Raw genomic sequence first — 13,754 nt, 5'->3', positions numbered from 1 at the left:
ACTTCTTCTTGATTCAAAATCCAGCACCCTTTCTACTACCCCGACGTGTCACCTTGTAAATCAGAGTGACTTATTTGCATTATTTCACCCTTTTGTAGATGAAGAAATAGAGATCCAGGGAATGGATTTGACTTGTCTGCAGTTATACAACTAATGTGACCTTAATGGATGAAAAATTTGAAAAAAAAATGTTTTAGTTACTGCCTAGAGATCTTTTAAAACTATGCTAAGGATGCCCTGGCAAGAAATATGGTGATTTAAAAGCTATCAGACATGATATTTGATATTCCCTTTTGACACACAAAAAAGTCACAGAAAGTAATTTGTCTGAGTTGATATTTTGCTTGAGAAGCCCATTAACTAATCAATCTAATGTCAAAGGAGCAAAGACAGATGGTGGCCATTTTGCTATGGAGAAAACTGTGCATGAAGATAAATTTTGTGCATTTGACTTCATTTCATCTGTAGCTATCATTGCAGTAATTGTTCTGGAATACTCAAGGTGATCTTCAGATTATGGGCAAGTTAGAAACATTTAAGCTGTCTGGGTAGACCAGTAGCTTAAAATGAATTTTCCTTCATTATGTTTTTATGCATAGAGAGCCACAATCCAGGAACTATGTTTTCCATTTGAATGTAAATCTGACAGTTAGTAAACAGAGAGTTTCTTGACTTTTTCTCTGCTGAACAATCAATTCTCACTTTTTTCATCCACAAAACATGTTGGAAACATCTGCCAATTGTAAAAATGCAGCAACTGAATCACATGATTCTCTTTGGAATGCAGTGAATGACTTTTCCCAACACAGAGTGGTAAAGTAATCTAATGGAAACTGCTCTGGGATTGGAATCAGAATACCTGAGTTTGAGACAAGATATAGATCTTGGCTTACTGTGCTATCATGATCAACTCATTTAATCTCTCAAAGTTTAGGAGAACCACAGACTCTCTGGTTTGGGTGGGACTCCAAGGGTGATTATGTACCAATTGCTCCCAAAAGAGAAAACCCTCTCCACACTCTTAAAGAGTGGTCATCCAGGCTCTAATTGAACCCTTTACTGATGAATAATTTTATTCACTCATTTGTGGTTATTTTTTGCAGTCCATCCTACTTTTGGATAATTTTATTGGGAAGGTAGTCTATATCTTAATCCTAAATCTTCTGTGCAATTTCTACCTAACCTTCCTAATTATGATCCATGATTCTAATTCTTCTTCCACATGTGCTCTATCAAATACTTGAAAATAGCTTCCATCATCTGCTCCCTCCACAATCCTAATTTCAACTCTTTTCTCCACTTGAAATATCTGTTGTCACTTTAACCATTGTAAAAGGTAGGTATTACTCTCACTGCTTGATTCGCAAGGTTGTGTGATCGAAAGAAAGTTCATTATCAACCTTAAAGTGTTATTTTTAAAACAAACTAAGCAATTATTTGTGACATTGAACCCCTCTCAAAAACATCCTTCTAGACTCTAAGCTAGTCACAAATTTTACCGTCTTCTCTAGAATGTGTGAATTTACTCGAAGAGAAGTAGAGAGTCACTGTAGTGGTTATGTTCAACCGAAAATCATGAAACCTGGCAGGGAAGCCCAGCTTCATTATTAGATTCTTCACCACTCCATACCTCATTTTGCCCATACATTTGATGAGTATAGTAATAGGCATTCTCTATGTTTCTGGTGATTTTGAGGAAAGTGATTTATATATCATATATACATTTATGATATGTGAGCTAATGAGCCCCATGAGAACAGTGACCACATCTTCAGTAAACTTTGCATTATTTTCACCAGATATATCACAATACTGTGTCTACAGCAAATGCTTAATGTATGTTTTTTGAATAGCTTCACAAGTGAAGTAATAGGCATCACTATGATAATATCAGCCACTGGTATGTTCAATATATCTTATTCTGCTCCCCACAACTAACCAACTAACCACTGATCAGTAATTACAAAAGTTAGAAGATAGATACACAGACAGATAGATAGATATAGTTATATTTCTGAAACATATATCATTAAGGAATACATACATATATACACACACACACACACACACACACACATATATGTACTATTGAGAGAATATCAAGTATCTAATCTATGATAGAAATTATAAGCTATATGTCCTTTTCTAATATAGAGATTATTAAAATAAAGGGAAGAATAATGTTCTGAATAAGGAAATGAATGGTCCATGGGGTCATGTAGAGTTGGACATGACTGTAAAACTGAACAATAATATGGAGGACATAATCACTATCTTCAAGTACTTGAGGGGTTGTCATGTGCAAGAGAAATTAGACTTTTCTTTGCCTAGAGAAAAGAAACAATGTGTATACATTAGAAAACAACAAAGTTTAGCTCAATATAAGGAAAAACTTAGCAACATTTATACTATTCAAACATTCAATAAACTTGATTTGGAAGTAGTTACTCCACACTTGAGGTTTTGAGAAGAAGATGGGTGATCATTCGTCTTTGGTTACAGAGTCACAAAAACTCAGATTTGAAGAAATCCTTAGAGACCATCTATTCCAACTACTATTGGAATAAAAATATTCTTCACATTATTTCCAACAGGTGTAAACCAGCTCTTTATTTAATAAACTAGGTTTTAATTTTTCATTAATTTATTATATTATTTAATAGTTGTATTGATGAATTTCATCTTTACATCACAATTATTTCTAAACAGCATGCAAAACCATGATTGGCAATGAATACAACATTCCACTCCCATATTCCGCTGCATCTCAACCAAGAGAAATTTTCATTATCTATTCTCTAAGATAAATATTGATCATTATAATTATTCAAGGTTTATCTTTATTTCATTGTTTTTTACATATTGTATTATCTGTGTGCATTATTCCCATGATTCTGTTTACTTTATTGTACAAGAGTTCATACGATAATGTTTCCAATGTTTCTCAGAATTGCTTATATTTATCTTCTCCTATGAAAACATATCCTTTTACATTCATATGTCTTAGTTGTTATTTTCTAAGTAATGTGCATACACTTTGCTTCTGTTACTTTATGTTTTTTATTTTTGTTTCATTATTTACTCCAACAAAAGTACCACGTGTACGTTTTGAATAGCTTAGTACATTTATGTTTTATGTTTTTGTTTTATTTTTGCCCTTCTTATGGTTTATGTCCAATAGAGAATTGAATGGGCCAATGAATATGAATATCTTACTGGGTGACTATTCTCATCCAATAATAAATGGTCTTAACTTCTAGTGTTGAAGAACCTTCTCCCAAAATGTCTGCAAGTGAAATTTGGATAACAATTTCAAGGGACGTTATTATAGAAGTCATTCTTGGTGTGGTGGAAAATAACTGAGGAAACAATCCCCAATTCCCCCATTAGGTAAACATGGGACAAATTTGATAATGCCCTAAGAGCCTCTTCCATCACTGATATTCTTTGACTAGGGGATTACATAAGTTATTTAAAGGACCTGTGTTGACTGCCACAGGGAGTCAAGGAGTGAGTTCATGAGTTGTGGGCATCATAGCAGGACATTGCAGACCCTGCCGGAACCTCACTGAATAGACTCCCACAACGGCTGAGAACGGTGACAATGAAAAAATGACTGGTCTGGAGCCTAAAATTTGCCAACAAATTAAGATTGAGCAAACTAACAAAAGACTTTGATGTAATAAAAAGTGCTCTAAAGAAATCAAAGGCAGAACTCATGGAAGTTAGTGAGGATAAAATTAAAATCAAAGATCTCCAAATGAACCCCTGCTTGAAGTAACAAATACATATAAAAATGAAATAAAAAACAGATCCATTTACGTTAAAGGTTTTCCAACAGGTGCAACCCTTGATGACATAAAAAAAATGGTTAGAAGGTAAAGATGAAGTACAAAATATTCAAATGAGGAGAACATTAGATAAAGCACATAAGGGATCAATATTTGCTATGTTTGATAGTGTTGAATCTGCCAAGAAGTTTAGAGAAACCCCTGGACAGAAATACGAAGATAACGAGCTGCTGATACTGTTTAAGGAAGATTACTTTGAAAAAAAAAAAAGGAAGATTACTTTGCAAAAAAGAATGAAGAAAGGAAGCAAAACAAAGTAGAAGCTAAAGCAAAAGCTAAAGAAGAGAAGAAAAACCGAGGCAAGCAGAAGATGCTGAATTGGCAAGTACTGACTTCTTGGGTCTAAGTGTAACATTCTTTATCATTCCAACATGTAAATAATGAAGCTGGAAAGCCCTGGATGAAAAGATTGGATGCTTGCTGAAATTTTCTGATGATTTAGATGATCAAACCTGTAGAGAAGATCTTCACACATTTTTGTCTAATCACAGAGAAATAAAGTGGATAGACTTCATCAGAGGAACAAAAGAGGGAATAATCTTATTTAAAGAAAAGGCAAAAGAAGCACTGGACAAAGCCAATGAAGCAAATAATGGAAACTTAAAATTAAGAAACAAAGAGGTAACATGGGAAGTTTTAGAAGGAGAGACAGAAAAAGAAGCTTTGAAAAAAATCATTGAAGGCCAACAAGAATTCCTAAATAAGTTGAAGTCAAAAGGTCATAAATTTAAAAGAAAAGGAAGAGGAGGTAGTAAAGCTGTTCAGGGTGCACCCAATAAAGGAAAAATACAATTCCAAGGCAAAATCTTTTTTTTTTTCTCATAGTGATGAAGAACAGTAAAATGGTGATGCTGGAGGATCCCTTAAAAGGACACAAGAAGAACTTGCAAAAAGAAGAGCCTACACCAAAAGAGTTGAAAACAGAAAATGGAGCTGGACACCAGTAGTTTGATAAAAAAAAATTTATGCATTTTAGATAAGTTTTAAGCTGTTTCAGATTTGGGTTTTTCTTTTTTAAAGAAAATTGAATTAAATCCACTTCAATGTCCACCTGTAATAGAAGGAGAGACTATTTTTGTTTAACTTGTTTTTATTGTTCAAGTACCCTTACTTAATCTGGTTGTTGTTGTTGTGTTTTTAATATGTATAGTTTTGTTCATGATATATGTTGGTATTTCATCCATTGATCTGAACATCAAAAGAAAGGTTCTTTCAGTGAAGCCTGGCTCTGTAATGTTGGAAATACCAACAAATAAAATGTATATATAAAAGGCAAAATTGTCCCAGCTGCTATTTTTATATGGTTTCCTTGGTTTTTAAAAGAATAGAAATCAGGTTTTGTTTTCCTTTACTGTTGTTACTGCCAAGAAAAGTATAGATTAAGTGAGTATATGGTATGACCCAATATATAGAGCTGTTGAACATCTAGGTAACATAATTTACTTCTACAGGTTTTTCTTCTACTCTTTGGGCAACTTATTGGAAGAGGTCATCTACTAACTAAACAGTTACCTACTTTAATATGTTTGTCTTAAATACTCTGTTCAAATATCCACCTTTAACTTTTTAACTTTCCATTTGTGAATATTCAATCATGATCTCTAAGGTCTCCATTATTTCTAAAAGTGTCATCTTTTCAGTGGTTATAAATTTTAAGTTACTGTTAAAAAATAAAATAAAAGAATAAAGGATCTGTATTTAGAAAATCGAGTTTAGACAACATTCATGGTCTCAGATAGCAGAACTAGAACTAAGAGGTAAAAGATATAGATCTTTTGAAGTACTACATAAATCTCATCATAATTTCCTAATAGTGAAGAAAAAAGTGATGCTAATTTTCTCCTATATCTCATTTTGACAATCATTGCAATTCCCCCATATGTGCATATGTATACATACATAAACATACATACATATGTACATATGTACACACACATTATTTCCATTCATTTCTATTCATTAAACATTTGTTGAGGGTCAACTGTGGGCTAGGCAGCTATGTGGTGCAGTGGATAGAATTCCAGGCATGGAGTCAGGAAGACTCATCTTCCTGAGTTCAAATCTGACCTTAGACACTAGTTATTTGACTCTGGGCAACACTTCGCTCTGTTTTCCTCAGTTTGCTCATCTGTAAAATGAGCTAGAGAAGTAAATGGCCAACCACCCCAATTTTTTTGCCAAGAAAACCCCAAATAGGGTCACAAAGTGTCATACGCAACTGAAAAATGACGGAACAACAATTATGGGCAAAGTTCTGTGCAGCTTTTCCTACTTACTTAATTGTCTACTTTGCTGAATCTATTTATAAAATGGCAGCCTTAGAATTGGAGGCTTAGTGGAGCAGAGCAAATCTTTCAAAGAATTATTTCCAAAGATTATTTTACTTCTCAGTATTTTTCCCTTAGTGTCCATATGTTAATGAAACTCACATCCACATTTGCTATTTTAAGGTTTCCAAGAAAGCTTTATCTCAGAATTTCCTATGGTTTATACGCTCATTAGTCTTCTTGGCGAGCTGGGGTTTTCCTGTTCTAAAGCTCTGAGGTTTTTCAGTGGACCCTCTTGGCTCTTTGTAGAGGTTTTTGAAAGTCTTTATTATCTCCAAGTTGACTTAGTTCCAGAAGAAGCAGAGTTTTGATGCCGGGCTCTCTGTTTAGTTTTATGGTCTTCTCTCAGAAGTTTAATGTCACCTTAATGAGGTTTTATTGCCATTAATATGCTGCCACTCCAGCTGCCATAAGAAATGTGTAACTAAACAATAATTTCAAATAGGTAAATTCATGACTAAATTGTACTAAAATCCTGATGCCAGTTGGCCTTAGTTCATAATTTCCAAATGCACATCATTTAGAATGATTGGCTACTTAGGTCTCATAATTCTTTCAAAGAGAAACTCTATAAACTTAAATCATTACATTTCGCTGACAGAACGACTCATATTTTCTGGAGCTAAAGATATATATTTTATGGCCACACGGTGGACTCTGTTTATCACTCACCATAAACCATAGGAAAAGAAGTCCTTTTTTTTTGGTCTGGTTTTGATTTTAAATCAGATGACTAAGTTTGGATGTTATAATCAGATTCCAAACTTTTTTGCTCCCTCTTATTTGCCCCTTTTTCAACATTTCCAAATCCACTATAATTTCCATAAATTAGCTATCATCTTCTATTCTTGCTTCCTGTATTCTGGAATTCATCCAGCATGATGAGGGTCACCTTAATTTTCCCCCCCAAATTACAATTTTAAAGCAGAAATATCTAACTCTGATATCTGAAAAAACAGCTCAGAAATTCCATTTCCTAGGATAACTGAAGCTCATTTTTAATGACTTTCATAAAGCATCTTGGCATTTCACATGCCTTATTACTTTCCTAAATACTAGTAAGGTCTGGTGTTATAGAGGAACAAACACTACAATGAAAATCAAAAAATATCTGGGTCTAATTCTTGTCTGAACTTTAACCAGTTGCATGAACTTGGGAAAGTCATTTAAATAACAGATACAAGGAATGAGATTATAAAATATTGAAAGTAAAGCTAGAAGAGATGATAAAATTTAATTTATTTTGAAAATAGAAAATAATTCATCAGAACTGGAAGAGTCTCTAGAACATAGACTATGAGAAAGTAGAACATGAATGTTAGAACTGAGAAAACTTTAGAATATAGAACATCAGAATAAAGAATATCAGAGGGAAAATGGCTTTCAGGTGAAAGAAAATAGTGTAGAAGAATGAGAAAGAATCTTATATTATAAGATACCACAATCACATACTCTCATTGTTACAAAGGACTTTAAATGCCATTTAGTCTAAATTATTCTTGATTAAGAATCTCATAATACATATTGAACAAGTAATTATATAGTCTTTGAAGGGTGACCTACTAAATCTCAAGGTAACACATTATATTTGTGATTAGCTCTAATTGTTAGAGAACGTTTCTTTATGTAAGAAGGCATGGTCAAGAGTATAACATGATCAATTCAATGAACTTACTAGAATGGAAACTTTTCTTTGAAAAATTGAATAGTCTGAACCTCTCCACAGAGAGAGAATGAATACGTTCTTATAGTACGAAAGAGACAATTACTGATTAAATTCTGGAGTCTATATTTTGGAATTGGTGCTTTGGCATCTCTTACAAGATGGATTTCAGTGACCCTCTAATTACTTAATAGGAAGTTCACTTTGTTCTGGCTTTTTTCCTAATAAAGAAACAGCTGCTCAGATCTTCAACAGCAATACCAATGCCACCACCACTACCACCACCACCACCACCAACAAGAACAAAACACCTTTCTTTAATGTTTCACTTCTGGATTTTGTCCAGAGTGCAACAGGTGAAGTAAATGAAAGTGAGAGTATTCCCCCCAGGGAGTCAGTTATTGACATCCATGAGGCAAAAGTAGATTGGAACTAAATGTGCTTAACCATAAAACCAAAAAGAAATATTTTTGCACTTTTCCTCCTTTTTGTGCAGAAAACTGAAAAAAAATATTTCTTTTCAACTTAGGCTATTGTAGCAGCTGAGGCAATGATGAAGTCTCCTTGAGAAGAACATAGAAGGTCTATGTGCTTGTGTGCATTGTCCTAGAGAGCTGTCTATGTATAAAGTATTAATATTAATAATTAATATTAAGCTCCTAGTGAGATGATTAAATTCCATAAGAAGTGATCTCAGAATTAAACTTTCTAGCCAAAAAAAGGATATGTTTTAAAGAAAGTATCAAACATGGGAGTTGTCTTGAGAGTATAGAGATCATCAAATCACCGAATTCTAGAAAGAGAATGGAACTCAGTGGCCAGCTACACTAACTCATACTGAAAAGAAATCCTTACCACATATGTGAATAGTGGTTGACCAAACTGTTATTGAAAAAAATCAGGAATTGAAACACCTTTTTTTTTCCCCCTGCAAGTTACCCCTTCCACTTTGGCACAGCTTTCAAGCCTCATCTTGATGTTTCTTTCTTCAGATTAAAGATCCACATTTTTTTTCCAATTGTATCTCTTATAATATGAACTTGAGACCATCATCTTATTTTTTTTTTTCTATTTTGAATTCTTTGCTGCGCATACTGTGGCACAATTAACTAAATACTTTGCTTGGTCAAATCACATCTGCTTCTCCCTCCAATTTTATGAATCCAACTTGGCTTCTTCATGTGTTACTCTTTAGATTGCTCAATCTTTTTTTTTTTTTTACATTGAGTCAATCACCTCTTTTAACTCAGGATATTCTTTAGGTTCTCCTTAAATTCTTCCAAATTTCTCCTTTCCTAAATTCAATCTATGACCTTTTCCAAACTCCTCAAAGTGACTTTCACAATTTTTCTTCATAAATTTCAAATCCTTGCTTTTTGTCCTGCTACCTTCTCACTCACAAACTAAAAGATGAATCAGAACCTAGAGACTATTATCTTTCAATTTTATTTCAATTTCCTTCCCCTCCTTCCTTCCTCCCTGCCTTTCTTCCTTCCTTTCTTATTCTCCGAGTTCTATTCATTTTGATCTCATCAGTTCATAATAATCTTCTCAGGTTCCTCTGAAGTGCCTATTTCATCATCTGTGTGGTACAATAATATCCCGTAGCATTCACATTCTATTTTAGACAAAAAATCTTTTTTTTTAACATTTTTTTCTGTATCTTGTGCAGCACAGTTTTCTCTCCTCTTCCTTCTCTCTTTGTCTTCACTTACCCTCTTATAAATTTCTCCTTCTGAAATGACTTTCTACATGGAGATGCATTATCTATGGGCAGGACACCTCCATAACTTTCTAAAATCATTATCAGTGTTTCAATATTCACAACTATGCTTTTGTTTTTTCTAATACCTTTCACCAGATTTCATCTGGGCAAGGTGACTTGAACACATTAGGACATTTAGGTGCACTCTTACTCTTCCCCACTTATCTCAGCTTTTAAATCCCTATTTGTCATTTTTGTTCTATCCTTTCCAGTCTAAAGGTCACTCTCCATGACTAAGAAAGTAGAAGCAAAGTAAAAGCTGTACAGCTCTCTCTTATTTGTACTGTTCCTTATCAACTTCCTATCCAACAAATATACCAGTCCGATCCCTTCTTTGAGCCTCAGTTTCCTCTAATGTAGCTTTAAAACAAAACAAAACAAAATTATCTTTCTTAGCTTTTATTTCCAGATTCAAGCTTTTTCTTTAAGAAAGTGTCACACTTTGGACTGTCTTGAGAGTACAGAGATCACCAAATCATAGAATTCTAGAAAGAGAATGAACCTCAGTGGCCAACTACAGTAACTCATACCTGAAGAGAAATCCTTACCACATATGTGAATAGTGGTTGACCAAACTCATTCCATGCTATAATATTCATTCATAATGCCATGTTTGTATTCAAACTTCACTTCTTGCCCTTGCTTTCTTATTCTTCCAAGTCCTTAAAATCTAAGCTGGTTGATGAGCAGCTTCTTTAAACAGTCCTTCCCTTTTCCTTCTCATTGGTTTTATTTCTCTTTGTGTCTTCAAAATATCAGTCTTTAGAAATAAGCAAACTTACTGGACTTTAGGGCTGGTTCAATGAAAAGAACAACACCTTTGACATTTACTATTTTTGTGGACCTTAGGCAAGTCCTTAACCTCCCTCAAGTCTTCTCCTCTGAAAAATAATTAATTAATAAGGCATTTACTTAGGCATTATTGTGTGCAAAGATTTATGCAAAGGTTTAAGATAGAAATAAAAAGAAAAGCTCACAAGGATCTCAAATTCTAATGGAGCACACAATAAATATAAATGGTTACAACTGAAAGTCAAATGGAAAGGTCCCATGGCTCTGTGTGTACAAGAAAAAAACCAGTATTCAATCAATGATTCTTTTTTAATGCCATTTACACTGATAAAATCATGTTAGTTTCAGTAACATGTGGAGGTTGAGATATATGGATGGTCCTTGAAGTTCCTTATTGTCAACTCTCTGTGATCTCCTAGAATTTTAGGCCTTGGATTCTTTTATTTTTTTTAACCAAGTCCTTCAAAACATGCTATGCCAAAATGTATTGCAAATACTCAAGCATGCACAAATTTCCTCTCTCTAGATTATAAGTTTCGTGATGTAATGGACATTTTCCCACAAGGTTCTCACCATTCTCAACACTACCTCCAATAACCACAGATATATAAATATTAGAATCAATAAATCAACAAGCATTTATTAAACACTTACTTGGGGAGGGACATGGGCTAAGTGATGGGAAAACAAATACATTTTTTTAAAGAGACTACCTGACCTATAGGAATTTACATTCCAATGGCGGAGGGGAATACAATGTGTCAAGTTGAAAATTGATGGGGGTGTGTGTGTGTGTGTGTGTGTGTGTGTTTGTAAGAGAGAAAGAGAAGGAGAGAGAGAGACAGACAGAGGAACATAGGGGAGAGGGAGATACCTTCATGTAGATAGAACTTTGAAGAGTAAGACTGAAGCCAGGCCAATACTGAAGGAATCTACATGACTGTCCAGATACTTCCTTAAAATGGAAGTTCTAAAAGCAGCTTATGAATTTGAAGAGAAGGTCGTAAAACTGGAGGGATCATTCAGTGTGACAAGTCTGTAGAAAAAATGAGTTTCTATCAGTATGAAGAGACGGTTTGAGCATGGTGGCCAGGAGAGTTGCTGAAAGTGTAGCAAAAATGTGTAGGACATACTTTCTGACAAGTATTCATAGATCTGTAGGTGCAGGGGGCTTACATTCAGGGTAAAGTAATGGTGAAGCATGTGTATAGGAAAAGCATGTGGCAAAGGAGAAACTCACAATTACTGGTTACTGTAAGTTCTTTATTATATGTTTATCTAATGATAGTAATAATAATAGCTAGCATTTATATGACACCTACTATGAAAGAGACACTATGCTAAATTCTTTACAAATGTTATCTCTTTTGATTCTTACAATCCTAGGAGATAGGGGCTCTTATTATCCCTATTTTATAATTCAGGAAACTGAGGTAACAGAGGTTAAGTGACTTGCCCAAGGTTAGAGAGCTAGTAAGTCTCTGATGTCAGATTTGTTTTGAATGTTTGAAATTCTTTTATCTTCAATGTTTAGTTTCTATAATAAATTACAAAATTGTGCTTTGCAAAAGACATTTTAAAGATTACTTTTAAAAGTCAACAGTTAAGCATTTTCTATTTGATTACTTACATGGAACAATGACCTAGATAAGTGAGGGTACTAGGGATGCAAGAGCACCATTTGACCATCTGGCAGCCTGCATTAGCAACTTAAACAACAATCTGAGAACTTAGAAGATATTCATTTAAGTTAATCTTTTACTTTTCCTTATATCTAGGACAAAGATTTGATCTGGTTGCTACTAGCATAGTTGAAAATTTTAAGATTAAGATACAAATATTTTGTGTTCCAGAATAAAATATTTATATAAAGAATTATTGATTTTTTGGTTGATAATGGCTTTTTTCTATACAATTAACAAATTAAGCAAAACTGCATCACAAAATTTGCTTCCACTGGAAATTTCTAAGCAGATTTTCTTACTATATTGGAAAGATCTAGTTTTCAAGGATTTACACAGTCAGTACATATGCATGCTAAGGCTCATGTCATAGGAATTCTAATAACAGGATACAATGAATTTACATATATCTTTCATCTAAAAGGTTCAGAATTAGTAACAAGAAATTCCTGATTAAGCAATTAATTAAAAATAATTAATTTCTAATGCTTACATGATATATAGATACCTATCCTTCACAGTGCTGGGTATGGGATTAACATCCTACTGAAAAGATATTACCAAAAAAGATTTTACTCTATTATTTTAGGGACTTTTTATATATAAATCCACATAACCTAACCAGAATTTTTGCTTCATATTTAGAGAATAATAAAAAAGTTGTTTTTTTAAGTGAAGATTTGTCCACAATCTCAGTTCATTTCATGTTGAATTAATGACTTTTCCTTTCTTGAATCAATCTTAAAAAGAAAATACTCAACCCCAAGTCTCCGACAGAGAAGAAAAAGGAAAACTGTTAACATGTTGCTTAATTATCATATTTGGCCCATTTCCGAGCAGTGTGTCAGTCTCTGGGGAGCACTGTTATGCTCTTTGGCCAGAAACAGCATATACTGTTCTCAAGAATCAACATGATTAGCCAGACCATTATATGCTATCCAGGCTGGTAGTCCAACAGAGTTTCATTGCTTTAACATAGCTTGTTTCATCTAGGGTAAAGTGATGGAATATCCCAGCTGAAGTGTTATCATGTCTCCTTTATCCATGAGGATGTGGATCCTCTTGTCTTCTTTGTCTCTTACATCAAAGTATCCACTGCCATTCAGGATATAGTGAATTTCACCATCAAGCTGTAAATGTTCTTCTTGAAACAACTTGATTTTTTTTTTTTATAATTTAACAGCTTCTCTTTACAAATGGCCAATACATCCATCCAGCATCATGGCTTTCTTTTCAGATTTTCTCTAGCCCCGGATCATTCTCATACTTGTCAGCATCCACTTTCCAGTAAAAGATGCCAAGCTATTTCAGCTGTTTCAGGCTGACTGGATGCCCAAGCTCTAATTTGTGTGGTTTCCTCTAATTCTCCAAAGAGTCATCCATATACCAGGCCTCCACCATTTCTGCTCTGTGGGGTACCACCTGATTTCCTTGAAGAACTCCTTTAGGAAGGAGTCCTAGAGAAAAGGTAACCAGGCCTAGGACATCAGCCAGTCCCTAGACTTAACAAGCTCCTCTGGTGTTAGATTTTAACTTGAGTTTTCCTGACTCCTAGCCCAGTATTATCCATACCAACTCTTAGCTGCCTATAATCTCACATTCGTTTCAGTTGCAAGTGTTCACATGTCTCGAAAACTCCTTGGATGATTACATTCATCATTTTCATCAATATTT

The 13,754-nt window shown here is 34.1% G+C and overlaps 2 pseudogenes; one reads left to right on the top strand and one right to left on the bottom strand.

Annotated features, from left to right (window-relative positions):
• The first annotated feature begins 720 nt into the window (after nt 1-720).
• On the top strand, nt 721-4,798 carry LOC110192133 (lupus La protein homolog; annotated as a pseudogene).
• Nucleotides 4,799-12,895: 8,097 nt separating this feature from the next.
• LOC110192132 (acireductone dioxygenase pseudogene) lies at nt 12,896-13,481 on the bottom strand (annotated as a pseudogene).
• Between the last annotated feature and the right edge of the window lie 273 nt (nt 13,482-13,754).

The sequence above is a fragment of the Phascolarctos cinereus genome, unplaced genomic scaffold (genome assembly GCF_003287225.1).
Source record: "Phascolarctos cinereus isolate Bilbo 61053 unplaced genomic scaffold, phaCin_HiC Scaffold_2;HRSCAF=192, whole genome shotgun sequence".
Classification (NCBI taxonomy): domain Eukaryota; kingdom Metazoa; phylum Chordata; class Mammalia; order Diprotodontia; family Phascolarctidae; genus Phascolarctos; species Phascolarctos cinereus.
Note: the sequence above shows the minus strand (reverse complement) of the source record. Positions and strands in the feature narration are given on the sequence as shown.